This window comes from Piliocolobus tephrosceles, chromosome 14, assembly GCF_002776525.5.
Source record: "Piliocolobus tephrosceles isolate RC106 chromosome 14, ASM277652v3, whole genome shotgun sequence".
In the NCBI taxonomy this organism is placed as follows: domain Eukaryota; kingdom Metazoa; phylum Chordata; class Mammalia; order Primates; family Cercopithecidae; genus Piliocolobus; species Piliocolobus tephrosceles.
In genome coordinates, this window is record NC_045447.1 from 38,651,918 (window position 1) to 38,666,543 (window position 14,626).

At 44.9% G+C, this 14,626-nt stretch overlaps 1 protein-coding gene across 3 annotated transcripts in view; it reads right to left on the bottom strand.

Annotated features, from left to right (window-relative positions):
* Nucleotides 1-14,625, bottom strand: part of MSANTD3 (Myb/SANT DNA binding domain containing 3) — a 25,250-nt gene extending 10,625 nt beyond the window's left edge. Inside the window, exon 1 of one of the 3 annotated variants that reach the window (XM_023202680.1) lies at nt 14,472-14,625. The gene's annotated coding sequence lies outside the window, so the exon portion shown is untranslated. Of the gene's footprint in view, nt 1-1,277; nt 1,337-14,300 lie in introns of those variants that run through there. The other 2 variants (XM_023202684.1, XM_023202688.1) reach the window with 2 other exon arrangements.
* Nucleotide 14,626: the final 1 nt, after the last annotated feature.

Below are 14,626 nucleotides of genomic sequence, written 5' to 3' on the forward strand. Positions count from 1 at the left end.
ATATATATATATATATATATATATATATATATGATATACAGTCAGGCATGGTGGCTCCCACCTGTAATCCCAGCACTTTGGCAGGCTGAGGCAGGTAGACTGCTTGAGCCCAGGAGTTCGAGACTAGCATGGGCAACATGGCAAAACCTTGTCTCTACAAAAAAAAAAAAAAAAAAAGAAGGAAAGAAAGAAAAAGTAAAAGAAGAAAAAAAAATTAGCCAGGTGTGGTGGTATGCACCTGTAATCCCAGAGCCCAGGAAGTCGAGGCTACAGTGAGCCATGTTCATACCACTGCACTCCAGCCTGGGTGACAAAGGAGACACTGTCTCAAAAAAAAAAAAAAAAAAATTGATGTTTTCGTCACTCTGTGGCATGTACCTGGAGCAACGGCAACCTCAGTTTTTTCATCTTTAAAATGAGGGGTTGGAGTCTGTGTCCTTCAGGTATGAGGGCTGCTTTTTAAAATCCTAAGTAAACAATGTATGTAATTTCCGATGTGAAAGGGCCTAGGCACTTAAAAGACTGAGTTCAATGTTCCTCTTTACAGTCTTCAAGTCTCTTTCCGGCTGAGAGAAGTAAGGGTCAGAAAGGTGAAGTGGATTGCACAAGATCACAAAGACGGTGACATGGAAAGTCCAGAACTTGGACTGCCCTAGGAGTCTAGTATTCTTAGAATCATTCCACAACTGTCTCTCAGCCTCTTGCCTTGCGTCACTCCAAATGATTCAACCATGATTCCCATAAGTCACCTTGTCATCCTCCACAGTGCTGAGTCAGCATGTTTCACACAACAGGTGCTTAGTGAATGTCTTATTCCAGTGAAGTGCATGAAACCTATGTGTGTTTTAGGACCACACACTTTTCCCACATCTTTTAATCACAGAAAGTTTTTTATAAAATTAACCTCTCAAATATGTTACGGCAAAAATGTAGCTAAGCAACACTGACTGCGGCAATAAAGAAAGCATTATCATTCCCCTTGTTGGAAAGGGCCAACGTATTCCCAGTCCTTCTTACATTCTCCAAGCCTCTGATTTCTCAGAGTAATAGGCATGCATCAAGATATTGATGAGGCAGTCCATTTAAAACTGATCAATCACATCAAAAAATTAGAACTGCACGGGTGTGGTGGCTCACGCCTATAATCCCAACACTTTGGGAGGCCGAGGCGGGTGGATCATAAAGTCAGGAGATCGCAACCATCCTGGCTAACACAGTGAAACCCTGTCTCTACTAAAACTACAAAAAGTAAAAAAAAAAAAAAACAAAAAACTAACCAGGCGTGGTGGCGGGCGCCTGTAGTCCCAGCTATTCAGGAGGCTGAGGCAGGAGAATTGCTTGACCCTGGGAGGCAGAGCTTGCAGTGAGCCGAGATCGTGCCGCTGCACTCCAGCCTGGGCAACAGAGCGAGACTCCATCTCAAAAAAAAAAAAAAAAAAAAGAAAGAAAGAAAATTAGGAACCATCTTGAAAAGAGTCCCACTAGCCGAAAATGGAATAATTTGAAATCAAAGGTCATAGGTACACAAGGATTCATTAAGTTATTTTCTCAACCTTTGTTATGTTTTTAAATTCCATAATAAAAAATTAGGTGGGGGAGGCTGTGACTTAAGTTTATGGTACACTAATTTTAAATCACATTATTTCAAGCCAGCTACTCACACACTATGCCTGGGAAGCAGTTTCTGTAGTTGTGAATGCCTGAAATCTGTTTGACTGAGGCTGGAGAGGACTGGGCCGGATCAGAGACCCTTCAAATTGAGGCCAAGGAGTGTGGGCTTTACATGAGGGTGACAGAACCTGATCAGGGTCTCTCACTATGCACTGCCTCAGCCTAGAAGTTGTTATTAATAGAATGAAGTATGAGTGTAATCTGTGTCTCCAAATGCCAGGTACCCTGCTCTACATTCATACTGGACGCAACAGGTATCAGACACTGGGCGGTTCAGACACATGTCAAAGATGGTTTGGCCCTCAGATCCTGAGCAAAGCTACATGAGTGGACATTTATCTTTGGGGATGTGTCCCTATAATGCTAATTTCCCATGCTCGTGTTTTGATCATGTTGCTCTAATATCCATGCAATGATACCCAACCCAGGCTCTTTCTTCCTCAAAGGTCCCAAATTAATTTTTTACCTTCACCCATATTTTTATTCCCTATAAATCAGTGTTCCCCAAACTGAAATTTATTAACATACACCCTGTACAATATCTCTCTTCTGTAGTATCTCTATCTGCCAAGATGTCTATGTCCAGCTTTACTTTCTGTAGTTTTTGTTATGAAATCAACAGGTACACAGCCTGTTCTTAAATTACACAGCTTACACAGCAGATTCTGATCCAATTCCCCATCCTCAATGCCTCTGCTCCAGGAGATGTCAATATGCCAACTTTCCCCACTCCTAAGAATTGCTGCTGTAAGGATAAAGAACTCTGATTCACAAATGAAAAAAAGATTACTACCTATTTTATTGTTATATGTAATGCTATTTTACATATACATTATATGTGTGTATACACACACATACTTTCTGAATAAATCTCTTTTTTCTATTTTATTTCTTCAAGATAAATTCCTAGGACTGTTGCACCAAAAGATAAAAACACTTAAGACTTCTGTTACATCCCCAACTTGTCCTTGTAAAATGTTGCACCAATTACATTTCTATTAATGGCACATAAGCACGTCCATTTCCCTATTCCGTTTTTTTTATTCTGTGCCAACTGTGGAGGTAAAAAAGTCACTTCATTGATTAATGATATATGAATTTCAGTTCTGAGGTAAGTAAGCCACACTTTCAACAAAGCTCTTGTGATCCTTGCTGGGACTGAAATTACATGGAATTAATTCCAAGCAATTTCACTTTTCCTCAAGATGTGTGCAGCACCTCTAGCTGCAACCAGGTGGTGGTGGACTTGTGGGGAGTCTAAATTTCACAAAGTTTCTTGCCTTACATGTGGCCAGTTGTGTCTCAGAGTAATAATGATAGCAATAATATAATAGCAGATAACTTATTGAGCCTGTATTGTAGGTGTAACAAATGTTTAATATGCACAATATCATTTAACCCTCCCAAAAATAGTCTCTGAGAGCATAATTTGTTATACTTCAATGTTTTCTTTTTTTCTTTTTTTTTTTTTTTTTTGAGACGAAGTCTTGCTCTTTTGCCCGGGCTGGAGTGCAGTAGCCGGATCTCAGCTCACTGCAAGCTCCGCCTCCCGGGTTTACGCCATTCTCCTGCCTCAGCCTCCCGAGTAGCTGGGACTACAGGCGCCCGCCACCTCGCCCGGCTAGTTTTTTGTATTTTTTAGTAGAGACGGGGTTTCACCGTGTTAGCCAGGATGGTCTCGATCTCCTGACCTCGTGATCCGCCCGTCTCGGCCTCCCAAAGTGCTGGGATTACAGGCTTGAGCCACCGCGCCCGGCTACTTCAATGTTTTCTGTTAAAAATACATATATACACATGCATATATATGTATGTAATACACATGTATATATTGTATATACATGTGTACATTACATATACATGTATATATATTGTACATATATATACATATACATGTACATATATTGTACATTACATATACATGTATATAATGCACATGTATATATTTCTCCTGATACTTTATATATGTAAATATATACATGCATATATATATATAAGTATCAGGAGAAATTATACGACTGCTCTCAAAAGCAAATACTCAGAATTACCAACACCTGGGGACCATTAATAGCCTATTAACTAAACTGTTAATTTAATCACTAGCTAAGTAAATCCAAAGTTACCAATTTACTTTGCTTAATTTCGTAGAACAGCAGGCCTCCTTAGGCCTTGTGGTTCATTCTGGCTGGCTATAAAGGGATTCTGATACAAGGCAATGTACCCCAAAGGTTCCTTATGGATTTTCAACAGCCTTGTGAAATAGGCTGTTTATCTCCCTTAACCAATTACTATTCCCATTTCCCAGATAAGAAAACTGTGGCTCAGTAACTTACTCTGGTCACACAGATAGTAAGTGGTCTGACTTACTCCAGTGCCCATGCTCCTCTCTACTCTGCTTAGCTCTCTTGTTTCAGACCTAGTGATAGCTTCTATTCCCCTGCTCAAAGCATGGCCATTAACACTCTAATCATCAGCCAGGAAAGGGCCCAGGATAGGGCAATTTAAGTGGAGTGTGTCTCCATCTGTTGGCTGTTCCCCCACTCATTTCCCTCCCTCCATTACCTCCTCCAGATTTCAAACTTAGGGCCCATAATCCTCCCACGTGTACCTTCCTCACTCTAACCAGAACTCTGATTTCTGCAGTTGAACCGGTAAGACTGTATGTTTGGGCCAGGCATGGGGGTTCATGCCTGTAATCCCAGCACTTTGGGAGGCCGAGGCAGGTGGATGGATCACCTGAGGTCAGGGGCTCAAGACCAGCCTGGCCAATAAGGTGAAACTCCGTCTCTGCTAAAAATAAAAAAATTAGCCAGGTGTGGTAGCATGCACCTGTAATCCCAGCTACTCAGGAGGCTGAGGCAGGAGAATCACTTAAACCTGGGAGGCGGAGGTTGCAGTGAGCCAAGGTCAAGCCATTGCACTCCAGCCTGGGTAACAGAGTAAGACTCTGTCTCAAAAAAAAAAAAAAAAGATTGTATGTTTGAAAGGAAACTGTGGAGATCTTTCGGAGCTTTAACATGGTCCATGCCTCAGGGGAATGCTGGCATTACACTTCAGCACATAAACAAATACTTCCCAAAGAGGTCTCTCCAGCAAAGCTTATTAATGCTTATTAATAGAAACTTTGAGGCTAGAAAGGATACTCTTGTTTAAAACTATTCAGCAATGTCCATAACTGGCTATAAAGGACAACATAACAAGCCTTCCCTCCCGCATCAACTTTTATTAGGGATGGACTGGCCTTCCCTGTTCCCCAATTCTGCTCAGGAGCCATTATCTCTTGTGTCTGCTGTTCAGGTAGACAGTATATGATCCATTCTTATGCATGGTTGCAGGGCAACAAGCAGCCCAGTGACCCTCACAAAGTGGGCTCTCAGTAAACATTTTGTAAATGCAGATATTTTGATATAGGCATAAAACAGCCCACCATGCACACAGTATCATACAAGACAAAACAGTATACTAAAGTTACATTGGCTGGGTATGGTGGTGTGCCTGTAGTCCCAGCTTCTTGGGAGGCTGAGGCAGGGTGATTACTTGGGCCCAGGAGTTAGAGGCAATAGTGAACTATGATTGTGCCTCTGAACAGTCACCCCACTTCAGCCTGGACAACATAGTGAGACCCCATCTCTTAATGGGAAAAAAAAAGCTGCATTAAAGTAGAAATGGTCAAATAAAATAGCAAAATTCAAATGCAATGGAAGTTCCCCTTGGACTAGGCAAAGACCCAGATAGGCCTAAATAAAAAGGCACAATTCCCATACCCATAGAAGAACAAGAAGGAAACAATTAGCACAATTTCCAAAACACTAACATTGACTAAACCACCAAAATACTGTAATGCATACATTTACTATCCAACTTAAAACAAAAATTCATCTGTTTATGGACCAAATGTCTGTGTCGTCCCAAGATCCATATGTTGAAGCCCTAATTCCCTAATGGTTGTATTTGGGGACTGGACATCTGAGGAAGCAATTAAGGTTAAATAAGGACATAAGTATGGGGCCCTGTACTTATGGTATGGTTCAGTGGGGTTAGTGCCTTGATAAGTAGAGACACCAGGAAGCTGGCATGCCCCGTTATCCTCAATGGCTTACAAACAGGAGGTCATGTAGGAACACAGCAAGATGGCACACAGCAAGATGGCCATCACCTACAAGCCAAGAGAAGAGACCTCAGGATGGAACCTAACTTGCCAACACCTTGATCTTGGCATTCTCAGCCTCTAGAATCTCTAGAATCCAATTTCTGTTGTTTCAACCACACAATCTGTGGTATTTTATTATGGCAGCCTGAGAAGACTAATATACCATCTAGTGATTTTTGAGTCCACCAAGGGCGAAACTAAGTCCTAAAATTTGAGCAAAGACTAGAGAAACTTGTCAAGATTTCCCATCTCTTGCTCTTTGTGGAAAGGGGAGTTCTTTGAAGTTAATACTCAGAATGGGTACCATGAATGAAGAGCTGTGGCACTGGAAAATCAGACTTCAGGACATTAAGAGACTGCTGATCTTAAAGTGAGGTGAAATCAACCAAGACACTGGATGCAGAAAACCTGGGCTCAAATCCTGACTTTACCTGTCACCCAACCGTGTGACTTTGGGCAAGTCAATCAACCTCTAATGCTTCATCTGTGAAATGGAGTTACTCCCCTGCTACCCCAGCCCTGCCTCATTCCCTCTGCATAACAGTCCTGCGACGTGAATAAAGAAACACAGACTACAGCTTCAATCAATTTTAGTTCTTTCTACTCTTCCTACCCATATTAAACTGCTTCCAAAAATAGAATAGTGCTGTGTGTGTGTGCGCACGCATATATATATAGGGTGTGTGTGTGTATATATAGGGTGTGTGTGTGTATATATAGTTATTGGCTCTTTATTTCATACACACACAATTCAACAAATATGTAATGAACTCTTGCCAAAGGCTCAGCACTGTTCTAGAGTATGTGGCAGACACAGGGGCAGGCTGAACCCTCCAGCCTAGAAAGAGCGCTGACATGCACAAACTGACAACTAAAATGAGAGGCACGCTGAAACAGACACCAGAAGAGAGGACAAAGCGCCTTGAGTGTGCAGAGGAAGGAAGAGGTTCACTTGCATTCTCTTGAATAAGAGGACATTTGAGCTAGATCTTTAAGAATGTATAGGATATGAATGGAGAGAGTTGAAGGAGATCATCAGATAAATAATTGACAAGAACAGGCCTGGACTCTGATTGGGGACAATGTTATTGGAAAGGAGGAAGTACACACCAAAGACTGTCTCTTTCTTTTTTGAGAGACAGAATCTAGCTCTGTCGCCCAGGCTGGAGTAGAGTGGCGCGATCTCAGCTCACTGTAACCTCCGCCTCAGCTCACTGCAACCTCCGCCTCCTAGGTTCAAACAATTCTCCGGCTTCAGTTTCCCAAGTAGCTAGGATTACAGGTGCCCGTCACCACACTCAGCTGATTTTTGTATTTTTAAAAAAGATGGGGTTTCACTATGTATTGGCCAGGCTGGTCTCGAACTCCTGACCTCAGATGATCCGCCTGCCTCGGCCTCTCAAAGTGTTGGGATTAGGATTACAGGCGTGAGCCACCACACCCAGCCAAAGACTGTTTCAAAGGAAGAAATGAGCAGGATGTATATGTGTCCACAGTAGGGTAGGGGATCAACAGAAAGCAGAGGCAGGGATGATATATGAGTATTAACCAAACACCTACTCTATGCAGGCATCAGAGAGAATGGTATTCCTTAAGATCAAGGAGATCACAGACCAATGAGGACATCACAGTCCCATGAAGACATAATGCACATGTATTGTGGGATAGGCTGGTGACAAGGCAGTGTGATAAGCATAGTGACAGAGATGAGCCCAGGGACATATTCCAAAATTGGGGGGATCTAGAACAGGAAACTTAATTCCTACTTGAATAGACTGAAATTAGATGAACTTGAGAACAAAGCAGGGCCACAGCTCGGGAGGGAAAGACTTAAAGAACATACTCAGAAGTGGTGGGTGAACTGAAGGACACGTGGCAGCCCTCCCCACAAGCAAGGCCTGGCAAGTAATGGGCAATCCACTTGCTCTAAAGGTAGAAAGGCTATTTCCTACCCTGGTATCTTGCCTGTCTCCTGACTCAACACCTCAAAAATAACCTTTCTTTTAAACTACAAAGGACATTGGCCAGGTGTGGTGATTCCCATCTGTAATCCCAGAACTTTGGGAGGCTAAGGCAGGAGGATTGCTTGAGCCCAGGAGTTCAAGACTAGCCTAGGCAACAAGGGGAGACCTCTATTGCTATGAAAATTAAAATTAAAAGTATTAGCCGGGCAAGGTGGCATGTGCCTATAGCCCCAGCTACTAGGGAGGCTAAGAGAGGAGGATCCCTTGAGCCCAGGAGTTTGAGGTTGCAGTGAGATATAATCATTCCACTGCACACCAGCCAGGGTGACAGAGCAAGACCCTATCTCCAAAAAAAAAGGTAGTATAGTATAGAGGTTAAGGACATGGGCTTGGACCCATGGCCTCAAATCCCAACCCTACCGCTGCTCCTGAGAGTGGAGCTTTAGAAAAAGAAAAAAAATAAATAAATGTTAAAGAAGGACCTCAATCTAATCCTCACTTTACAGTTGAGGAAACTGAGGCTGAGAGCAAAACAGGACTTCCCGAGGCCCTAGTTACAGGGGAGGGTCTGAAATCAAGGCTTATTCGTTTGCTTTCCAACCCCTTTCCCACTTCAGAACCCCCTCACCATCAAGATGCCCTTTTGGCTAGGTACTCTCAAGCCTCCCCGACTGTACCGTTTGAAAACTCCAGGGCACTGTTCTCAACTCTGTCATTCATTTTGTGACATCTGTCTTGGCACGCCTTCTTTACTTGCTGTTAATTCCTCATCTCTAAATTATAAAGCTCAAGGGGGTATTCTCTAAAGTCCTATCCAGTACTGGTCATCTATTACTGCCATTAAAATGATTTTTCTGCAACCTAATTTCCACGGTTCACTGCCAAAGACACATAGTTGGTATTTTTCTGATTATTTATGAGGCTGGTGGAGCTACCAGCCAATGAAAGAGAGCATTACAGCAGAATGAAGTGATCTCAGCACTTTAGATGACCTTGTTATTTTGCTTAAGGCCCATACACAGGTTTAACTATGCAAGTTAAGCAGTTCCAGGTGAAATGGCAAAAGCAGGTGATCTGATCTGCTCACTACAGCTCCTTACAGAGAGTCTGGTGTACATCAAGCACTCAATAAATATTTGTGGAATTTAATGCCATAACCAACCTGCTTACCATTTGCATTTTTTTAAACTAATTATTGCTAGATTTTTGTTTTGTTTTGTTTTGTTTTTTGTTTTTTGAGACGGAGTCTCACTCTGTCACCCAGGCTGGAGTGCAGTGGCGCGATCTCGGCTCACTGCAAGCTCAGCCTTCTGGGTTCATGCCATTCTCCTGCCTCAGCCTCCCAAGTAGCTGGGACTACAGGAGCCCACCACCATACCGAGCTAATTGTTTTTGTATTTTTAGTAGAGACGGGGTTTCACCGTGTTAGCCAGGATGGTCTCGATCTCCTGACCTCATGATCCGCCAGCCTCGGCCTCCCAAAGTGCTGGGATTAGAGGTGTGAGCCACCACACCCGGCCGCTAGATGTTTTATTATTTTAAATTTCTCCTCTTAGAAAGGATTTATCATAAAATAATCATTTCCTTCTTGCAAATATCATTACAGTTCAAAGGAGGTAGAAATGGCAACGTTTTAAGAGCCTCAATACCACTATGATGCCTTCAGGATTTCATTTTATCCAGAGGTGACAGTAATCAGACAGTACTCTTACCTGCCTGCACATGTACATACCTGTGTGCCCAGGATGGCCACTCACCCAAGCTCTCTCTGCCTCTCCACCTTCTTTCTTTCCTTTTCGAGAGCTTTCCAGTCAAACCTAGCACCGAACTTGCTTTCTCTAATGCATTCCCTCTCTCCCACTTTTCCACCCACTCCAGGCAGCCATGTAACTTGGAAGTGTTTATTTTCAACATCTGTGCCTGAGTGTGACTGTATGCATGCAGAACCAGCCTTGTGTTGAAAGCCAGGTCTCCCCCACTTTCCCACCCTCACAGTCCCCTCTATAAACCAGATGAGAGTTCTTAAAAGTCCTATCCCCTTCCTTCCCCTTCTCCACACTCCATCTTAAACCATCCTCGGCTTCCCTGAAATGCCTTTGGAATCATTATTAAGGTATCTTCCACAGAAAGCAGTGTTGAAAAACAGAAAGTCCCCTTCTGTAGGTGTTCCCACTCCAACCTACTTCTCGTCTACTGAGTACACTCTCCTCCACTCCCACCACTTCAGCTACAACTATCAGCTCTCAATAGGAGAAGGGTACCAAGTATTTTCCTCTTGCAGCACTCAGAATTACTCTGCACTATCTATCCATATCCTGAAGGCTCTCCCTATCTGATGGTGAGCTCTGAGGCACTGAAATACATTTTATTTGTATCTTTAGCACATAGTAGATTCGCAGTAAGTGTTTGTTTTAAAAAAAAAAAAAAAAGTTGGGAGGGGGTACGCAGACACAGAGGCTCACACCTGTAATCCCAGCACTTTGGAAGGCAGAGGGGGGAGTACTGCTTGATGCCAGAAGTTTGAGACCAGCCTGGGCAACACAGTGATACTCCATCTCTAAAAATAAAAATTAAAAAATTAGCCAGGCATGAGCAGCTGTAATCCCAGCTACTTGGAAGGCTGAGGTGGGAGGATCACCTGAGCCCAGGAGTTTGAGGCTGCAGCGAACAATGATTGCACCACTGCACTCCAACCTAGGTAAAAGAGCACAACCCTGTCTCTTTAAAGAAAAAAAAAAAAACGGCCAGGCATGGTGGCTCACGCCTGTAATCCCAGCACTTTGGGAGGCTGAGGCGGAAGAATCACCTGAGGTCAGGAGTTCGAGACCAGCCTGACCAACATGGAAAAACCCTGTCTCTACTAAAAATACAAAATTAGCCAGGTATGGTGGCACATGCCTATAATCCCAGCTATTCAGGAGGCTGAGGCAGGAGAATTGCTTGAACCCAGGAGGCAGATGTTGCGGTGAGCCGAGATCGTGCCACTACACTCCAGCCTGGGCAACAAGAGCAAAACTCTGTCTCAAAAAAAGAAAAAAAAGAAAGTGGCAGTGATGGAAGAACCTCTCTTCCAAGCCTCAACCTCTCTCCTTAGCATCAAACACATTTCCAATTATCTATCAGCCACCTCTGCACCCCATCATGGGCACCTCAGAAAACTCCAATTCTCCATAGCCCAAACAAACTAATTATTCCCCTACACCAAAATCTTCTGATTTCTGATGATGTCAGCCACATCAATTTGGCTTCCCAAAGCAGAAACATCAATGTAATCTTCAATCACATGCGATTAATTAATAAGACCTATGGTACATTTTACCCCAACATCTGTTCCCTCCTCTCCTATTCTCACTGCCCATGTCTGTGGTCAGACCTAATCTCTAAAATGGTCTCCCAAACTTCCGGTCTCTCTTCCACACAACTACAGGGATCGTCCTAAAACACAGTGATCAAGCCACAGGCTTCCTTGTAAACCTCAGACGTCTCTCCCATTGCCTAAATGGTAAAAGTCCCAACTCCTCACATGGCATTCATGGCCTTTCTGGATCTGGCCCTGATTATAGCACCCTCACCAGCCCCTCATCCTCTCCATGTATTTTTCACCCTAACCAGACCAAACTCAACATGCGGCTTCCTTTGGCTGGAATCCTTCACCCCAAGGCCACCACGGGCCCATTTTCAATCTTTTTTTGTTTTTTTGTTTTTTTGAAACCGAGTCTCGCTCCCAAAGTGCTGGCATTACAGGCGTGAGCCACTGCGCCCGGCCCATTTTCAATCTTCAAAGCCCAACTCTCATGCAATTTTTTGTTAAGCCTTCCTCAATTAATACCCAGTCTGTTATGTTTATTTTCTTTATAATGGCTACCTTCTAAAATGGGGTTGAAGCAGCTTACGAATTATACACACAATACAACTAGATTTTTTTTTTTTTTTTTTTTTTTTTTGAGAGAGAGTGAGGAGAGACTATCAGGGCAAAGATAAGACAAAGTCAAAAGAGATCAAAGCTAGGTGGTAAAGGAGCATTCAAAACCTTTGTCATGGCCAGGCGCAGTGGCTCACACTTATAATCCTAACACCTTGGGAGGCCGAGGTGGGCGGATCACCTGAGGTCAGGAGTTCGAGACCAGCCTGGCCAACATGGTGAAACCCCATCTCTACTAAAACTACAAAAATTAGCTGGGTGTGGTGATGGGCGCCTGTAATCTCAGCTACTTGGGAGGCTGAGACAAGAGACTCGCTTGAACTCAAGAGGTGGAGACTGCAGTGAGCTGAGATCATGCCACCGCACTCCAGCCTGGATGACAAAGCGAGACTCTGTCTCAAAAAACAAACAAACAAACAAACAAACAAACAAACCCCACAAAACAAAAACCTGTGTCATAATGTCTCATACTTATCTTGTTAGATATAGATTGGCCCTGAGTTCCCACTGGCTCAGAATGAGTTACTCTTCTATGAGCTCGCTGCCAGTTGTACATGACTGTACTGTAACACTTCCCTTTTTTTTTTTTCAATTTGCTCTTTGCGTCCATCTCCCACACTGGACTGGGAAATTCCTAGGGAATACATAATTTCTGACTCATCGCTGTATCCCCAGAATGTAACATATGACTCAGCACGCGACTGGTGCTCAGCAGACATTTGTTGAATGAATGTTATCACAGACAGGGAAAACGGCACTAGTGCTTGTTGAACCGCACACCAGGTATGTGAAAAAACATTATTTTATCCTCACAAAAAAATGTACAAAGCTAAGAAATGGCAGAGCTAGGATTCAAACCCCAAACACTCTATCTCTCCAAAGCAATTGCTCTTCCAACTATGCATGGTGTTCCCTACCTTCACCATCGCTACGTACCCACCTACTCTCTGCTTCAATGCCTGTTTAAAAACAAAACAAAACACCCTTGTCCCAGAATTCTTTCCTACTCACTCAGGACAGGAGTGCCTGAGTTCAGTCCTTGATCTTCCACAATACGTTAAATAACAAATCATCATAAACCGGGAGAGGAAAGGGTGCCCCCTTGGTAGCTGAGAACTGAACAGCCTGTTGGGTATTCTGCAGATGGTGGGGTGAAGTCCTCAGGTCCTCCTTCTACTGCCTTTCCCCATAGGTGCAGTGCCTGGGCCCTTCCTGCCTCACTTCCTTCTTCAGGATCCAAAGCCTTTTTAGTCCTCCCCATTCTAAACTGAAACCCAAAATAATTTCCTCAGGCCCATTACTTCTCTAACCCAATGAATGGTGTTGAAAATGCTCTCCTCCATTACATCAGTGAGACCTTTGTATTTTAAGCATCTCATCAACCATTAGGGCTGGCAAGCATCCCCATGGCCTGAAACACAAGAATTCTGTGAGAAGGGATAATGGCATGTTAGGAGGCCCAACCACCCCACCCTCCATCAATCTGAATATTTTTGGCCTGGCCTGGGAATAAAAAGAGACATCCTATAACATCCCTCCCCACCTCCTGACCCAGCAGCCTTCGTCCCCCATCCCGGGTCTCCAAGGGAGGGCTGAAATCTGGCCCAGCAATCCTGGTCCAGAATTCTGCAGGGGAGGGATGGTGAACCCTGGTACCTTCCTCTACATCTTCTTCCAGGACTTCAGAATCCTTCTTCTCCCCCTAGTCCATCCCATGTCTCTCTCTGGCCCCAGACTTCCACAGCCGTCCTCAATCCTAACTTATAAACTATGTTTTTGATTTAGTATTCAGCAATTTCCTTGGAATACAACCATCTTCTCTGACATGCTGAAAGGCACACTCTCTGGCCTTGATATTACCCTACCTCCAGTTTTAAATGTATGACAAATATATCCCTCCATCCTACAACTACTCTCCTCAATACTGCAGGAACGTCTGTAATCTTAGATGTTATCACACCTAATACCCAATCTCCTGAATCGGAATAGGGAGACTACATTTTTCACTGTTTAGTACTCCTAAATAAAGATTATTCATGCAATTTACAGTAACTACCTCATAGCGCCAGTGTGATGATTCAATGATAATTCATGCCAACTGTTCAGTACCTAGGGCCTGGTACATACAAAGTGCTCAAAATTTAGCTGTTATCATTTATATACATTATCTTTCACAACAGCACCTGAGGGTAGATATAATACCACTCCCCCCTGCCCCCGACCCCCGCCTCTAATTTACAGAAACAGTAGCCCCGGCTCCGAGTAAAGGAGCTTTTCCAAGGTCAGTCGAGCAAGGATGTGATGCTTGGCCTTCATCCTGCAAGTGAGGGACCCCTCCCGTTACACTCTGGACGGGCGGGGCACTGGGGGTCTTAAAGGAGCCAAGTATGGAAAAGCACCGAACACAGTGATCAGCATACAGTGGGGACACCGGGATGGGAAGACCGCGGTATTGCGGGTCACCTGGATTCCCCCCAAGCAGCTCCCCCAGCCCGGGAGTCCAGAGCCCACCCCACTCCCTGACATGGGCGCGCCACTGAGTCCCCCGGAGGCCCGCGCCCCGGGGCTTTGTAGGCAGCAGGCCGGCCCTACTCACCGAGTCCCATCGCGGCGCGCGGAGGCGGTCGCCTGGCGCCCAGCCTGCAAGGCAGGGGTCGCAGCGGCTCGGCCCGAAAACCCGCCATGCCGGCCCCCGGCCCCTGCACGCCCGTCCCGCGCCCCCCCGCCCCCGCCCCGCTGCTGCCCGCCCGGAAGGGGAGCCTCCTACCTGCAGCGGCGGCGCGGCGGCCGCGGCGACCGGGGGAGGGGCCGGCGAGGCGCGAGCGCGGGCGGCCTGGGCTCTTCTGGCAAGCAGGGCGGCCAGGAGGGCCGCGGGCTCCCGAGCGCCGGGCGGCGGCGGCGCGCCCCCGGCCGGCCAGGCCT